General features: G+C 39.6%; 1 long non-coding RNA gene across 1 annotated transcript; it reads right to left on the bottom strand.

Annotated features, from left to right (window-relative positions):
* Window positions 1-3,074: 3,074 nt before the first annotated feature.
* LOC132531559 (uncharacterized) lies at window positions 3,075-14,055 on the bottom strand. The gene is made up of 3 exons (XR_009544130.1): window positions 13,921-14,055; window positions 10,685-10,762; window positions 3,075-3,163 (listed from the first exon to the last, which is right to left on the bottom strand). It is a non-coding gene; the product is annotated as an uncharacterized LOC132531559 (long non-coding RNA).
* Between the last annotated feature and the right edge of the window lie 2,742 nt (window positions 14,056-16,797).

Genomic DNA, 16,797 nt, shown 5'->3' with positions numbered 1-16,797 from the left:
TCAGGTGAGATGCCTTGTCCCAAGCCACATATCCATCCTGGGCAACCTTCTCTCCCATCTCTAAATTCTTAATATTTCAGAAATACTGATATATGTCACCCCTATTCTCATGAACCTCAGAGAATCTCTATTAATGAGACCAAGTATAATTTCTTAGTTCAAAATTAGAGAACTGCTACAATTTGCTGAGAGCCTGCTTACCCAAACTCCTCACTCAGGACAAGTCCCATAACAGAATCTCCCGTATCATTCCTCTTGGTCAACCGGGGGTCACCTGAGAAAGTGTATGTGCTGACACTCTGATACCCATCCAGAACTCTGAGCATCTTCCTTTTCTGCTTATCCCCTTCCTTACGAGTGGACCCCCAACACACACATACCCAAGCTGAGGGTGAAAGACCCTTCTTTGACTCCAAAACAGGGACCACCTGGGCACTCACTCAGGATTTAATCACCACGACTGGTAAATTGTCTGCACATGTATCTTATCTTTATGTTGGAGTCTGAGTTGGGGAAAGTTCCACTTCTTCACAGTCCTCTATCTTCCTATCACAACAGGCCTTGTACCTGTCGCGGGATGTTTTGCTCCCTCTTTCTGATTCCTCTGGTGTTTTATGCAAAGCCCCAGTGACTTAACATTGTGCATTCTCTTTGGCGTTGCTTCTTCTTGCAACTCCCTGGGGTCTTACCGTCTAAATGGAAGAGGTTCTGTGCTGATAGACAACACCGACCAAGATAAACTTGGCGGTGACCGGTGTTTGCAAGGTCACTCTGGGGACCAGTCCAGCTGAGCACAGCAGGGGATGATGCCAGCTGCCCTGGGAGGCCCTCCCATCTCTAAACAAGGCCTGACACTTGCTCACCCAGGACCTTGGCTTATCAATCATGGCACGTCACAGAGCACTTCATGCTCCTTGCTCTTTTTCCATCCACGAGAGAACTGCTGTTTCAAAGCTTTCCTTGGATAGTCACAACAAAATGTTTGAAATGCTTTAAAGAGGTTTGGCCCTTTATTTTACATTCCTCTAGTCACAAGCAGCAGCTTTAAAACTACTTTTAAACACAGCGGGAGTAGGAAGGGGTTGTAAAATTCAGAGCTTACATTAAATAAATCCTATAAATGTAATTTCCTTTATTAGGAAAGCAGACGATGTCACAGAAATAAGAAGGTAGAGGTACTAGTTGCCTACGCTGCTATAACAAATTATGACAAACTTAGTGGCTTAAAAAAGACAAACCTCGGGGCTTCCCTGGTGGTGCAGTGGTTGAGAGTCCGCCTGCCGATGCAGGGGACACGAGTTCATGCCCCGGTCCAGAAAGATCCCACATGCCGCGGAGTGGCTGGGCCCGTGAGCCATGGCTGCTGAGCCTGCGTGTCCGGAGCCTGCGCTCCGCAACGGGAGAGGCCACAACAGTGAGAGGCCCGTGTACTGCAAAAAAACAAAAAAAACACAAACCTATTATCTTACAGTTCTGGAGGTCAGAAGTCTGAGGCATGTCTCAGGACGCTAAAATCAAGGTGTTTGCAGGGCTGCATTCCTTTATGGGGAGAATTTGTTTTTCTTGCCTTTCCCAGCTTCTAGAGGGTACTCACAGTCCTTCACTTGTGGTCCTTTCCATCTTCAGAGCCAACAACGGTAGGTTGAATTCTCCTGACACTGAACTATTTCGAGCTTCTCCAGGGTCACATCTACCTCCAACTCACTCTTTCCCACTTGTAAGGACCCTTCTTATTGCATTGGGCCTGCCAGGATAATGTCCCTATTTTAAGGAACAGTGATGAGCAACATTAATTTCATCTGCAACCTTAATTTCCCTTTGCCATGTAAGCTAATTTATTCACAAATTCTAAGGATTAGGATATTGACATCTTAGGGGGAGGCACTACTCTACCCACCACAATAGATATCATTGGAGCTATGCTCAGCTCACAATTTAGTGATCCTGATTTAGTTCAATTTCATTGAACTCTGAAATTTGGAAGACAATTTCAGGGGAGTCTGAACCATCCCCACATCCTCCCAGCCTCCCTCGTCCAAAATGGGTCTGCCAAGGTGCTAGCCACATACAGGCTAATCAAGACTCAGGTCCCAGGGATACAAGCTAGAGCAGTGCCCTCTGTGATGCAGAAAGAGCTCTCATGACTAATCTTTGTAGAATTCATGGAAGTGCAAGCTCTCTGAACTGCTCTCCCTTAACCAACTATTTAATGAATCCTTTCCATGTCTTTGGTAAATCATATTGACTGACGGCACAGCATGCTGAAGGCTCTCTGCTAGTTGGCTAATTTCTGATATATATTAACACTGTCACTTCCACCAACTGAGTGGGATGCTCAGCCATGTCAGCTGTGATTGTACCCCAACCATTTATGCCTGTATGTATGCTCTTGTAATGATGTAGTTTAATTAAATGTCACATAAGCCAATGGAAGACGAACATGAAAAGAGAGTTGTTTTTTTATGCACACCAAGTAGAATGCCTTGGAAAGACTTGATATAGATGAGTCATTTTAAAAAAAGGAAGAGGCAGGCAATTAGATGGTAAAACAAGTGTAAGAGAGAGGAAATGCAGTCATAAAAATCTCCAAGGATTTTGCCGAAAAGCGGACATGGAGCCAATAGTGGGAAATTAGCTACAGTTAAGAAACTGCAGAACTGGAACATGGTGGAAACAAGGTGGGGGAAATCCTTGATGATTAAACAAACAGTGTAAGTGATCCTAACCTTGCTTGTACTGGCTGAAGAATGGGTGGGTTAGGTCTGACTGATGTGAACCTCCTGTGTAATCCAACTAAGGATGGATTTGAGAATGGTTTGAGAAGTGCTGTACAGATGTGAGGATTATTTCTAAAAGGGCGAGCAGGACAGCTCTTTCTCCATCACAATAGTTGCTGTTTCCCCAAATCCTCCCTGCCTTCCTGCCCAGAACTAGCGGGAGTATTGGAACACCATTCTGTCTGAAAAATCTGTCAACCTGTGCGTGATCCCAGGCTGACAGATCAAGCCATTGAAATAATGCTTCTCTGAAAAACTATTTCCAGAAAATCGCAGCCCTTTGCTTGGTAACCTTACCCTTTTGAAGACAGTTAGTAATTTGGGGAATATTGAAGAGCATTTGGTGACAGATCTGACCTCCTCCTCCTTCTTGCTCATGAGCGTGTCTAAAGAAAAGGATAAATCCATTCTTTAGTCACTGTCTTAAAGCCTCCGTGGGCCTTGTGCCCATACATGCAAAGAAGTCAGATCTGGGCCCTAATAGATTCAAGATAGTGGACGAAGACAAACCAGGAACGCTGGCTACACATTTTCCCTACCTATCCTTTCTCTGTGGGTTTTTTACCAGTCAGAATGCAGAGTCTGCTGTCTTTGAGACTAGGATCTAGAGCTGCTCTAGAAGGAAGAGTTGGGCCATCGAATGAGCTAGAATCCTGGTACATTTGTGCAGATGCCATGCAAAACATGTGGAATCCAGGTCCCTAACCCTTGACCAGCCCTAGCCCTCAAGGAGCAAGGAAAATGTAATTGTACGTAGATGGGTCAAGAAATAGATATTTTAATATAATTTCAAAACTAGAAAATAAAACAATAGACTTAAAACTAAAACAAGACGATTGACAGTTGAAAGGAAAAGGAAATCGTGTAAGTGACAGGTATGTCTCATACACTAAGCAAATCAACAAATGGTATTTTAAGTTGGTAAATCATATCTGAATTACTATTAGAAGCACTAAAAATAGAACAGTTAAAAGACGGTGTGGGACAGGGAAAGAATTTTTTTCTTTTCATTGGATACTCTCTTATACTGTTTGAATTTGTATGTAAATAGTAAAATGTCTAGAAAAACATATGTTAAACTTTTTAAAATGTGTTCCTCTAAAGGAGTGGAAAGTGAGAAGAGAATCCATTTACTTTCCAACCTCACTTCTGTATTATTCTCAATGAACATGTGTCCCCGTTGAAATTTGAAACTTGACAGTGAGTGATTATACATTTATAAAGTGGGATATTATGAAACTATTTAAAATATTGTTGTTGTGGAAGAGTCATGGCATGGAAAATGTTCATAATATGTGGCCAAACTGCTAAGAAGAGCCTTAAATCCTGTTCCCATGTGGGCAAAATGAACTGACCATATTCAAACAAATTGTTGGCTTTGGAGCTTAAAATATCTATTAAATTATATGTTTTGTCAGTTATAGAAATTATAACAACTTGCTAGCACTAATCAAGTTAAAATAATAAAAGTATAAAAATTATAGTAAAATACTCATGTTGTCTGTTCCCTAGAGATAACATTCTAGTGTAGAGTCTTTGGAATTTTTTCCATGAATTTAGAAATTTTTACTGTGTACATATATACATACAGATACATACACACATATGATTTCATTAAACAAAGTGGGATAACTCCTACTGTTCTACAAAAATAATACAAATGGTTCAAAAATATGTGTAACATTGTTGTACAAGGGCCTCATTAGTTTTTTCTGTGTCCTTCTAAGTTTATAATATGAACTGCTATCGTGAGGATAGTTTTTAAAATATTATCAAAATTATAAAGACTTTTGAATTTAAAATGAGTTCAAAGACAATTAGCTTAAAAAGCCCAAAAGGCTTTATTGAGTTAATGGTACATTTAAAAAATGAAATTAATTTTAAAGCATTGATATTTTTCTAAAAGAGCGATACATTTAAATTGTTTTTTAATTCAGTGTTTCAATTCAAGAAATTGAAATTAACTCAATTTAGCTTTCCTATAGTGTTTGCAAATAGGTCTTGGTATTCACATGGCCTACACACCACAACATGCTAACTCCTGGTAATTTGCTGTTCCCCAGAAAACTGAATTCAGCAGTCCGCAAGCTTGCCTTGATCAGCATTGCTTGGGAAATGGGTGGTGGGGAGCACCATTTAGTTCTTGAGACTCTTAGGCATTGTTGAATGTGATGGTTCTATCTATGCATGTACCCTTTAAAAGGATGGCACTGAAGTTTTAGGCTAACCCTTGTGCTAGGGAAATCTAGTCTGGGAAAAGCTTCATGCACCAGCTTTAATTATTGCCATCCCCTGGAAGGCTGCCACCTTGGCCTCCGTATCTGCTGTCTTTTTCTTATGTGCTGCCTCTTCAAACCATGTTATGTGTCTGTAATCCCTGTAATGAAAGCAGATGGAAAGACTGCCTTCATTGAGAACTGGAGTGAGAAGGCACTTCCTCTGAGTCCAGCACCCGCTCTGGCATACGGACACACCATGGTCTTGTGTGAGAAGAGGAAGAGCCACACCTCTAAATGAGGCCACAGAGTGGGAAACCCAGGCTTCTGACTGGGTAGTGTGGTTCATGGAAGCATTTATTAAACCTCCTTTATGTGTAAGGTACTGAACTGGAAGCACATCCATCAGTGAATCAGATTTTTGTGTTCTAACCCTAGGGCCTTCTAGGTAATAATTAGATGAGCTTGCGTAAATGATCTAACCCTAATGTGACTCAGTTCTCTAAATGTAAAATGGGGACAATAAATAATACCTCTGTAAATTTTTTTTGTTTTTTTCCGGTACGCGGGCCTCTCACCGTCGCGGCCTCTCCCGCCGCGGAGCACAGACTCTGGATGCGCAGGCTGAGTGGCCATGGCTCACGGGCCCAGCCGCTCTGCGGCATGTGGGATCCTCCCGGACCAGGGCACAGAACCCGCGTCCCCGGCATCAGCAGGCGGACTCTCAACCACTGCGCCACCAGGGAAGCCCTGAAAATCAGCTTTTAAGCACTATCTTGACCCGGTTTTCAGGAGCTGACTAGACGTCAGTCAGTTCCCCTTCTTTTTTTTTTTTTTTTTTTGCGGTACGTGGGCCTCTCACTTTTGTGGCCTCTCCCATCGCGGAGCACAGCCTCCGGACGCGCAGGCCCAGCGGCCATGGCTCACGGGCCCAGCCGCTCCGCGGCATGCGGGATCTTCCCGGACCAGGGTACGAACCTGCGTCCCCTGCATCGGCAGGCGGACTCTCAACCACTGCGCCACCAGGGAAGCCCATCAGTTCCCCTTCTTAAGCAACCAAATAAGTCCACACTTCCAACTACCTCCCTTATCAAACTCTCATACTTGAGGTCTCTAATCATCCCAGGGCCAGGTAACAGACAATTCCTGACAGCCCTTATGGCCCAAAGCCTACTAAAATTATCCAAATTAGCCAATCCTAAATCCGCTGGCCCTGCCTTGCTCTTTCTTTCCTGCAGAAACCCCAACAAAGGTGCTTGCCCACAGTGCACCTCCCTTTGCTTCATTACCCACCCCAATGCTTCCCCGAGTGGCATGCTGCGTTCTCTCCAGAGAACTGTGGGTAGAGCAAAACTGTATGTTTCTGTTTTCTTTCTCTTGATCTGTGTTTGGCCTCACCATACCTACCCAAGGTAAGATGGTTAAAACAACCTGCTCTGCCTAACTCACAGATTGGTTAAGAAACATATTAATATAATGGATATGAAAGCCCTTTGAACAGTTGGAGGGATTACAGACATATGATATGGTCAGAAGCACCCTGTTCAGTATTGGAGAGAAGCAAAATATGGTGACAGATACACATGGAGGTAGACATAATTAGTGGCCATCAATATCGAGTTCTCTCCTTACTGGGCACAATGAAGACTATCTCACCTAGATCCCTTGCACCTGGATAGAGCCAAGCAACTATTTCTGGCCAAAAGCTGTGAAGGAAAATGGCATGCTTCACTTACAAAGTGAGACACGGAAAAACCCTGCAAGACATTCTAGCTCTGTCTTCATTTAGCAGTGGATATGGAAACCATGCATGGAGATTGCAGAAACACAAGATCTAACAGCCTAGATCACTGACTCAATATATGCTTGGGAGCCCTTGAGGGTTAATATGACCTCTAGCAACTCTTGAGTGAGAAATAAACTTAGACTATATTCCACCAGAACTCGAGGTATTTTATAGATATTTTTAAAATAATAAGAGAATACTAAGAACTGTCATATGGCTATACATTAGACAACTTAAATAAAATGGAAATATTTTTGGAAAAACACAAATTACCAACAGCACAAGAAGAAATGGACAATCTGAATAGCAATAGGTCTATTAAAATAATTGTAATTTTCATTTAAAAACTTCTAATAGGGCTTCCCTGGTGGCGCAGTGGTTGGGAGTCCGCCTGCCGATGCAGAGGACGCGGGTTCGTGCCCCGGTCCGGGAAGATCCCACGTGCCGCAAAGCGGCTGGGCCCGTGAGCCGTGGCCGCTGAGCCTGCGCGTCCGGAGCCTGTGCTCCGCAATGAGAGAGGCCGCAACAGTGAGAGGCCCGCGTACCGCAAAAAAAAAAAAAAAAAAAAACTTCTAATAAAAAAGTAGAGGTGTCCTTACTGGTGAAGTCTATCAAACATTTAAGAAATAAATAGTATTTCTATGCCAAGACCTGTTCTAAGCAGAAGATGTAAGAACATTTTCAACTTATTTTATTCCTCTGAGTCCAGCACCCGCTCTGGCACACTGAAACCAAGACTGAAACCAAAACTAGACAAAGATATCATAAGAAAACTGAGGACCTTCATGAATATAGATGCAAAATTCCTTAACAAAATATTATCATATCAAATATAGCAATACATAAAAAAATACATCATGATAAGGTGGGGCTTATTCGAGCATTGGCAGATTTGTATAGCATTCTAAAAATCAATCAATATAGTTTATCATATTAAGAAAATAGGGAGAAATACCATGTGATTCTATCAATAGAGGTAGCAAAATTATTTAACAAATTTTAACACCTATTCTCATCTTTTAATGTGGTGGAGTTATCTATGAAAAACCTATAGCTAGGATAATATTCAATGGTAAAAACTAAACTATTTCCCGTGAAAGACAAAAACAAGGTAAGGAGGTTTGCTCTCACCACTACTATTCAGCTTTGTACTAGAGTTCCACGCTAGCTCAATAAGGCTAGAAAAAGAAAAAAAAGGCATACAGATAGGGAAAGAAAGAATAAAAGTGTTTTTATTCATAGGTATCATAATCATATATAGAGAAAAATTCTAAAAAAATCTAGAGAAAAACTTTGAGAACTAATAATAAGTTGAGTAGAGTTTCAGGAAACAAGATACAAAAATAAATTGTATACTAAAACAATTGAAAATTGAATTTTAAAAATACCATTTAGGATAGCATCAAAAAGTAAATACTGCGGAATAAATCTAACAAAATATGTTTAACTTTTGTTCCTTTAAAACTTTGCTGAGAAAAATTAAAGAGGACTAAAATAAATGGGTGGAAATTACATGTTCATGGATTGAAAGACTCAAGTTGTTTATTCTCCCCCAAATTGATCTATAGGTTCAACTCAATCCCAAACAAATTCTCAGCAGGATTTTTTTAAGAAAGTGATTTGATTCAAAAATGTATTTGGAAATGCAAACATTACAGAATAGCTAAAACAGTTTGGAAGAGAAGAAAAAATGGAGGAATCATATAACTTAAGTTTCAAGATCTTCTATAAAGTCAAAGTAAGACATAAGGATAAACAAATAGATCAATGGGAAAGTATTCAGGGTCTGAAAATAGACCCATGCACATATGGTGAATTGATTTTCGGGAACCCAAGTAATTCAATGGGAAAATATAGTTTTTTCAAGAAAAACTGCTCTAAAACTGATTATTTATATGGAAATAAAGCCTGTCCATTACCTCATACCATACACAAAAATTAACTTAAAATGATTATAGGCTTAAATGTGAGAACTTAAAACTTTAGAACTTTAGGAGAAAGCATGGAAAAAATCTTGACTTTCAGATAGGCTAAGATTTCTAGATAGAATAGAAAAAACACAAGTCATAAAAGGACACATTGATAAATTGAACATCAAAATTTTAAAAATCTGTTCTTCAAAAGATACTAATAAAATGATAGTCTACAATAATATATTTGCAATACATATATCTGAAAAATGATTTGTATCGAGAATATATACCATACTCTTATAACTCAACAATATGAAGACACAATCCAATTTTCCAAATGGACAAAATATTTAAAGGGAAACATCAGAAAACAAGTAATATAAGCACCTGAAAATGTACTTCAAATCATTAGTCAGCAGGAAATGCAAATAAAAACTACTGCACACCTGGGATGGCCAAATTTTTAAAACACTGGCAGTACCAAAAGTTGGTCAGATTAGTGAGCGAATGCAGCTCCATATAGGAGTGTATGAGAGTTGCTGGTAAGAATATGCCACTTTGGCAAACAGTTGATTAGTTTCCTATAAGTTAGACATACCTTTAACATATTAACCAGTCATCCTACTCTGAGATATTTACCCAAGAGAAACAAAAGCATATATTAACAAAAATATATATATTCAAAGTGTTCATCATAGGTTTATTCATAATAGTCCCAAACCAAAATCCACCTCAATAGCCATCAACACATGAATAGATGAACAAATTGTGTTTACACAATAAATACCACCCTCCTATCAAAAGAACCAAGGACTGACACATGCACCAAAAGGGGAGTGTCTTGATGAATGGATAAAGAAGATGTGAGATATATATATAGAGAGAGAGAATGGAATGAGATATATATATATATATATATGTATATATATATATATAGAGAGAGAGAGAGAGAGAGAGAGAATGGAATGTTACTCAACCATAAAAAGAATGAAATGCTGCCAATTGCAGCAACGTGGATAGACCTAGAGAATATTATGCTTAATGAAATAAGTCAGAGAAAGACAAATACTGTATGCTATTACGTATATGTGGAATCTAGAAAATAATACAAATGAATGTATGCAAAACAGAAGCAGACTCACAGATACAGACAACAAACTTATGGTCACCAAAGGGGAGAGGGAGGAGGGGAAGAACAAATTAGGGTTATTGAATTAAAAGATACAAACTACTATGTATAAAATAGATAAGCAACAAGGGTATATTGTACAGCACAGGGAATTATAGCCATTATCTTACAATAACTTATAATGGAATATAATATGCAAAAATATTTAATCACTATGCTGTACACCTGAAACTAATATAATATTGTAAATCAACTGTACTTCAGTTTTTAAAAGGTTGTGTCTCAAAAACATTATTCTGAGAAGAAAAAAAGGAGTACAAAGTATGTACTGTATGATTCCATTATATGAACTTCTATAATATGCAGACCTCCTCTGTAGTCACATAAAGAAGATCAATAGTCACAAGCCAAATATGTGATCATAGGATGGACTATAAACAGGTAGGCCTTCCTACTTTCTGGAATGATGGAAATTTCTATCTTTACTGTGCTTGTGGTTACACGTATGTACATATTTACCCAAACTCATTGAATTGTACACTTATAATGGGTTCACTTAAATGTATGTCAATTACATCTCAATAAAGTTTATTTAAGTTTTAAAAAAGGTAATCAGTGAAAGGTACAGGAAGTTTAGCAATATGAAAACAAACAGGACCTGAAATGTATTTTAAATTCCTATTTCATGGTAGAAATACAGAGAAAAAAGATTCTAATCATGTTCAGATGCCCGTATCTATCTGAGTGTTGTGTGTATAAGAATGAAGTTAGCATGTGTGCCCTAGCCGTCCATTTAAAAGAATCATCTGAAATAGGAATATCAAAGACATCGATGAAACAAAAGTTTGAACATCTTCTTTTACCTAATCAACACAGACTTTCTGGAAGCAACAAAGAACTTGAAGAAAGATGCATCTTCTTTCACTGGCACCGCCCAACCCCTTCAATAAAAAACAAACAGAAGAAATCAAAAGATGAGAAGAGAGAGACTTGTGTTTGAATCCCAGCTTCTCTATTTACCAGCCTTGTGATTTTGGCAAGTACTTAACCTTTTCCAGACTTGCTCTTCTCATCTGTTAAACGAGGACAGAAAAGATAACTCATGTATTCTTTGCAAATATTAATAGAATACCATATGGAAACTGCTTAGCAAGGCTTGAAATATAATATACTTGCAGTAAATAATGGTTAGGAAAAAAAGGTAGCTCTTGTTACGTCAGGTTTTTGTCATATATTCCTTTTTATTTTATATCAGCATGTGTTCCCCAGAATTGCTGGGGTTTCAATAGCCTTTAAAGCACCGTAAGTTCTGCTGTTAGAATATACTCAAATTCTTTAGGAATAAGATAATACACAAATGTTTTACATGTTCTGTTATCATTTTTCTCTTTGTTGTTTGTTTCTTCTATAGGAAAATTAATGGAAATGCAAAAGGAACGTAGAGATGACTAATTTCAGAAGCCTAGGGAAACCAGAGGGGACAGATATGGCAGTTTAAATTTAGGCTGAATTTACTTTATTCTGCATAGTTTGAAAGGAAATGATGTCACCATTTGGACTGTGAGGAAGTAGGAAATTCTTATCTGACCTTGTGAATGATAAGACATCTCAAAGTCTTATAAATGTAATGGCTGACCATCCTCAATGTTTAAATCTTACCCATCATTCAGGCTTATTCAACTATTTATTTACAGTTTCTAAATTTATTGAAATCTGTTCAACTGCTTTCAGGCAACAAACAGATGGAGTTTAGGATTGGTGAATTCAAATCATCAAGCTCACAAATAGAGAGAATGGACTCGGTCTAAGAACAGACTGCATTGTTGAAAATAAAATGTAACTTTTATACACCAGCGTTTAACTGCTGGGAAGTTCCAAACACTGATGAAAACAGTTGGCTGTCCATCTGGAAAAGGTATTTAAAATTAACTAAAATGCAGAGTGTTATTTTAAGGTAACAATTGCTTCCTATAGATGCCCATTCTGTTCAAAAGTAGGCCTCAAAGTCATAAAATATAACATTGGAATCTGTTAAAGGCTAAACTGCGGCATATTAAAATTTGTAAGTTTTTTTGAGCAAAAATCGATTTCAATTGAGTAGTGCCAAACCAGAAGTGTTTATGAGTACTCCACCTACAGGACAGATTTTTATGGAGTAAAGGCAGAAGCAAAGTAAGGAAAAACCATTGACTGGCTACAGCTTAAAGTCTACTTGGCTGTTTGTGATTGGTTGCCCTTAGGGTTCAATTCTGAGGCATTTACAGGCTTAGATTTTGGTTTGCTTACATATGCTGCCATGGTGTAGAGCAATACCAGTCTCATGGCCTCCTTATTTAATTAATTTAAATCTCAATAATCTCAATGCTGAGATATCTTCTGTAACTCTAAAAGTTACCATTGAATCACTTTAAAATTGAGAGAGGTTGAAGGTAGTAACTAATGTCAGCAATTTATGATGAATTCAAACTATGAAAATGCCAGATGCTAGGCTGTAAGATATATATGATTGCATTTAACAAGGTTTTCTTTTCACACAATGATTCAAGGATTTTAATAACATGTTCTAATCAATAGCAAAATGCCTGACCAAAGCTATTAGCCTCAGCATTAGAAGGCTAAAAGGTAATACTATCCCAACGATATCATAGCTACTAAGATAGTATGGCAGCAGTTAGCCTGGACATATGGTTAAATTACTTAGGTGTTACCCAGAATAAATCAGGGAGCAGACACACCGCTTTTCAGAATTAGAATCACAATGAACCCACACAGCAGGTCTGCAGCTGGTGGGTAAATCCTTTTGGGAATCTTGTTCTGCCCCCGCAAATATGCAAGTTCCTAATCCTGGCCACAGGCTTACAGGTCATTGTAGCAACAGCAAAGTAGTCTAGTCTCTTCCATGACTACAAGACTCCCCTGTGTATTCATTAGCCAATGCTAACTTTAAGAAAGGTGAGATAGACACAGGGCCACCAAGATATCCATGGGTTCCTCCACATGTCACAGCCTCCCTTGCAGTTGGGTCGGGGCCATGAACTGGATTCTGAATAATGGAAAAGAGTGGAAGTGATAAAACTTTTTGTGGCCTATTGAAAGCCTTTCATCATGGGATCCAGCCCTTTTTTCCCCTTCTGTGGCAATGCAAGAAGTTGTGGAAGCAGCCCAGGACTTAGAATTCACTGTGTGAATAGAGACCCAGGAGACATGTCCAAGACACACTAGGTGTTGCCTCAGAAAGGCATATGAACATCCTCTTTTCTATTATTGTTATTAAGCCAATGGGGTTGCAGGATTTATTTGTTATTGCAGCATAGCTGACCATATGCTGACTAATAAAAAGGATCTTCCTGTTTTGACTATAACACAGTGGAAAATACTTTTGATTCCTTTTATGCCTGATAAATCCCTGAGAGATTTCTGTGAGAAAAGATAACTTTGCTTGATATTCAACCAACAAGAAGGCTTAGATGTATAAAAGAGTAATTTCAGCCACTATCCAAAATTAAGAATCATATAACCTTCCATTTGTACAGCAATATCAGCTTTTTTCATAAAGCTTCATGCACACATCTTCACAGTAGCCCTAGAGCTTTTTCTTTAAGTGTATAAAAGCTCAACTTTACAATTGAACAACGTGAGTAATAGCAGGATTTTAAGCGAGATGTCCGGGAACTCAGCTAGTGAGAGCACAGATGAGACAGGCTGCTGCCTTTGGTCCTTCTGTAATCAAGAAATGCTCCAAGCTTTCAGCCTTGTTGCAGATTTTTACAAGCTCCTCTTTTAATAACCTTTCTCCGTTGCATTCCTGACTTATTACCTCCCTGGCTCCCAGCACTCTTATTTATATGCAGACTCATTCCAGATGCACATCCCATTGTTTATGCTGTGTTTACTATGTTGTCTCCTAACTAGAGTCCATTATCTGCTGAAACAAGAAGGATGTTCACGAATAAAACACAGCTTGCTTGTGGCTGCCAGACGAGCCGAGCAAAGATGTATCTTTGCTAATGGGGAGTAACCTGCTGTTTTCATATGAGCTTCCCCTTGGGTGGCTGCAACAGTAGGAGAAGGACTAGAGGGCTGAGAGCATGTGACTTACTTCAGGGAACCAAGCCAAGTGCCATTTCAAAGTCTCACTTCCAGGCAAGCTTTGCCCTCTGACCAGGAACCAAGCTGCAGGGTAGATGGGCCACAATCAGAGCTTCTGATAGACTCGAGATCAGGGAGCTTGCACTTGTAGTCAAATTGACTTAAAGAGAAGAAAGAAAGACTGTGAAGGTGGCTGGAAAATACCTGACCTAAATTAACTACTTGGAGTATTGAACATAGCTCAAAGCCAGGTTCAAGAGCTGTCTCCACACTTCTTGTCTGGATCATACATCTGGCCTGTTTAGAGAAATAACAAGGAGAGATGCCTAGCTTAGGTGGTGGGGGTAGGTGTGGCATGAGGGGCTGAGCACAGGGTGAGCCACTCTCACCAAGAGCCACAAGCCAGGCTGGGCCCCTCCCTCATCCCTTCTGCCAAGTATTAACGGCCATTATGGAAGCTGGTAAAATGTAGACTAATGTAGGTGTAATGTAGAGCCTGCTGGCTTTGAAGTCAGACCATTATGTTTTCAAAATCTGGCTTAGCACTTGGTCAAGTAATTTAACCTCTCTATGACTTGGTTTTCTCATACGTAAAATAGGAGGTAAGAATAACTACCTTTGTTGATTGTGAAGATTGGGAATTATATATACAAACGTTCATACACATATATAATGCTTGGCGTGGCATAAGCCCTGGCATATGATCAGCCCTCCGTAAATGGTAACTTTTTAGTCATTTTTATAATTGTGATTATTACACGAAAAACTGCTTATCTGTGTTCTTGCTCTGCTCTACCTCTCACCATCTCTATGAAAACCATCTGTGTAGTATCAACCCCTAAAAACAAACAAGCCCCTTTCGTATGGAATAGAAAGCCAGCAGAGGGCCAACACTTAGTAGATACTCAATATTTCAATTTCTTGCATTGAATTGAATTGAACCCAATTGTGCCCCAAATTTTATATCCATAGGCAGCTTCCTTGGTTTGCTTTATTGGCTTTGATATTCCTCTAAAAATTAAGCTTGGCTTACTCCTGCCTGGAGCTTCTGAGTGTTTTGGCTGAAGTTATGAAATGTGTATGACTTTTTGTGTATGAAGAATTTTATATTTGATCATGTGCTTTCACGTAATTATATTAATACTGGGTGAATTAGAAAAAAAAAAAAAGAACAAAACTGATGGATCACATTTCTATCTGTATACTACCCATTTTGGACTGGTCTTCTGAAAAAAGTAGAAGAGACCCACAAGGAGGCTTCAGAATTATAGCTATGGGTGAGAGTTTAATATTGTAGAATACTAGTGTCATGGCTTCTAAGGCTGTGGCGGTGTCTTAAGATTAGAAGGGAATTTAGAGGTCATCTAGTCCTACCCCACCCCAGGCACTGTCTGCCAGCTCCTATCAGGGAAACTGTGAACAGCAGTGGCTCCACAGGCCCTGGCACCAACCCCAGTTCATACTGCCAGGCCCTGGGGCACCAGATGCCCACAGCTAAGGAGGGTCTAAGGAGGGTCTAGGACTGTGAGGATCGTTTTGACCACTGCATACCAAGGAGTCTTGCCTAGTTGTCTCCATCCTACGAAATTAAACAGTAATAGGCAAGGTTTATTGAATTAAATATGCTTTTAAGGCACAGAGCTTGAGAGTATACGTGTGTTCATACGCACTCATATGCACATTTCAAGGTCTAGATTCAGTTAATACTCACAACGAGGACACACAGTGGGCACACAGCACAGTGCAGTTCACACACGACCTCTTACTCCTGGAGATCACATATTACTTTTTAAAGAACATCTGATATGCTTATTAACATAGATTTCATTTAGCGCATACTTCCTTCGTGAAAATGTATCTTAGGGCATGCATTTGTAGTGCTTCCTTTATACCCCTGGGAGTGAGGGGCTGGAGGTGGAGTCACCATCTGCAAGCTTAAGTAGTTTAAGCCCCAGTCCAGGCAGTGACCAGGTGAGTGCATGGGTCCCATCCTGTCCCTGCAAGGGCTAAGTTTCTACAGAACTAGGCTTGGTTGGGGAGGTCTGCTCCCTTAGCTGCACGCCCAAAGGTCTATTTACATTTTAAATCACTGTTGTGTCATCGGGTTACATTTTGATAGCTGCCAAGTAGTTAAGTTCAGAATTTTTACTCTGAACCGTAAACAGTTTACTTTTCAAATTGCATGATTTTTGAAGTTTTTATTCCTCACCATCACTAAGAAAGCTATCAAGTTTTGGAATTTCATGGAGAAATGTGAAGTGGCCTTTGTAAGCGCTAGATGAACCCTCTGAGGCCTGACGTGATGGCTCTATTTACATATATATTGTCCTTCCTAGGAAATGCTAGAGGTGTGGCTTTGGGATTACTGTATCTAGGCAGCTCTGGCTGCCATAGGGGCCTTGTCTTTCTTATATTCATGTATGCATTCATTCATTCACTCACTCACTCGTTTATTTATTCATTCAAAAAGAGTTTATCGTTTCATCTTTGATATCTGGGGAAGTCTGGGCTCTTGTTCTGCCATTAAGGAGGGTGTCAGGAGTCAGGAGTCAGGTGCCTAGAGTAGAGAAGCCAAACACTCAGGTTGATAAGAACATCGAACCTTAGCAATTTTTATCCTGCCCAAAGAATTTGCAGTCAAATAAAGAAATTGTATGGCTGATCACCTGTGGTTCATTTTGAGTATCTGAGATCCTTCTAGAGGTCTTCTCAAGAAAACCAACTTGTATTTATCCTTGCATTAGACTGGTGTTTCCCTTCGCCTCCCTTCTCCTTGGCTTGAGTTTTCTGGACTCAGCTCATTAAGTCTTGCTGAGAAGGCAAATAAAGCTCCCCTTCAAATATGGGGCTGAGGAAGGAGCAGAATTTCAGGGCGTGCCACGCCTGC

This window comes from Lagenorhynchus albirostris, chromosome 13 (genome assembly GCF_949774975.1).
Source record: "Lagenorhynchus albirostris chromosome 13, mLagAlb1.1, whole genome shotgun sequence".
NCBI classification, from domain to species: Eukaryota; Metazoa; Chordata; class Mammalia; order Artiodactyla; family Delphinidae; genus Lagenorhynchus; species Lagenorhynchus albirostris.
This window is presented reverse-complemented; position numbering and strand designations above follow the sequence as displayed.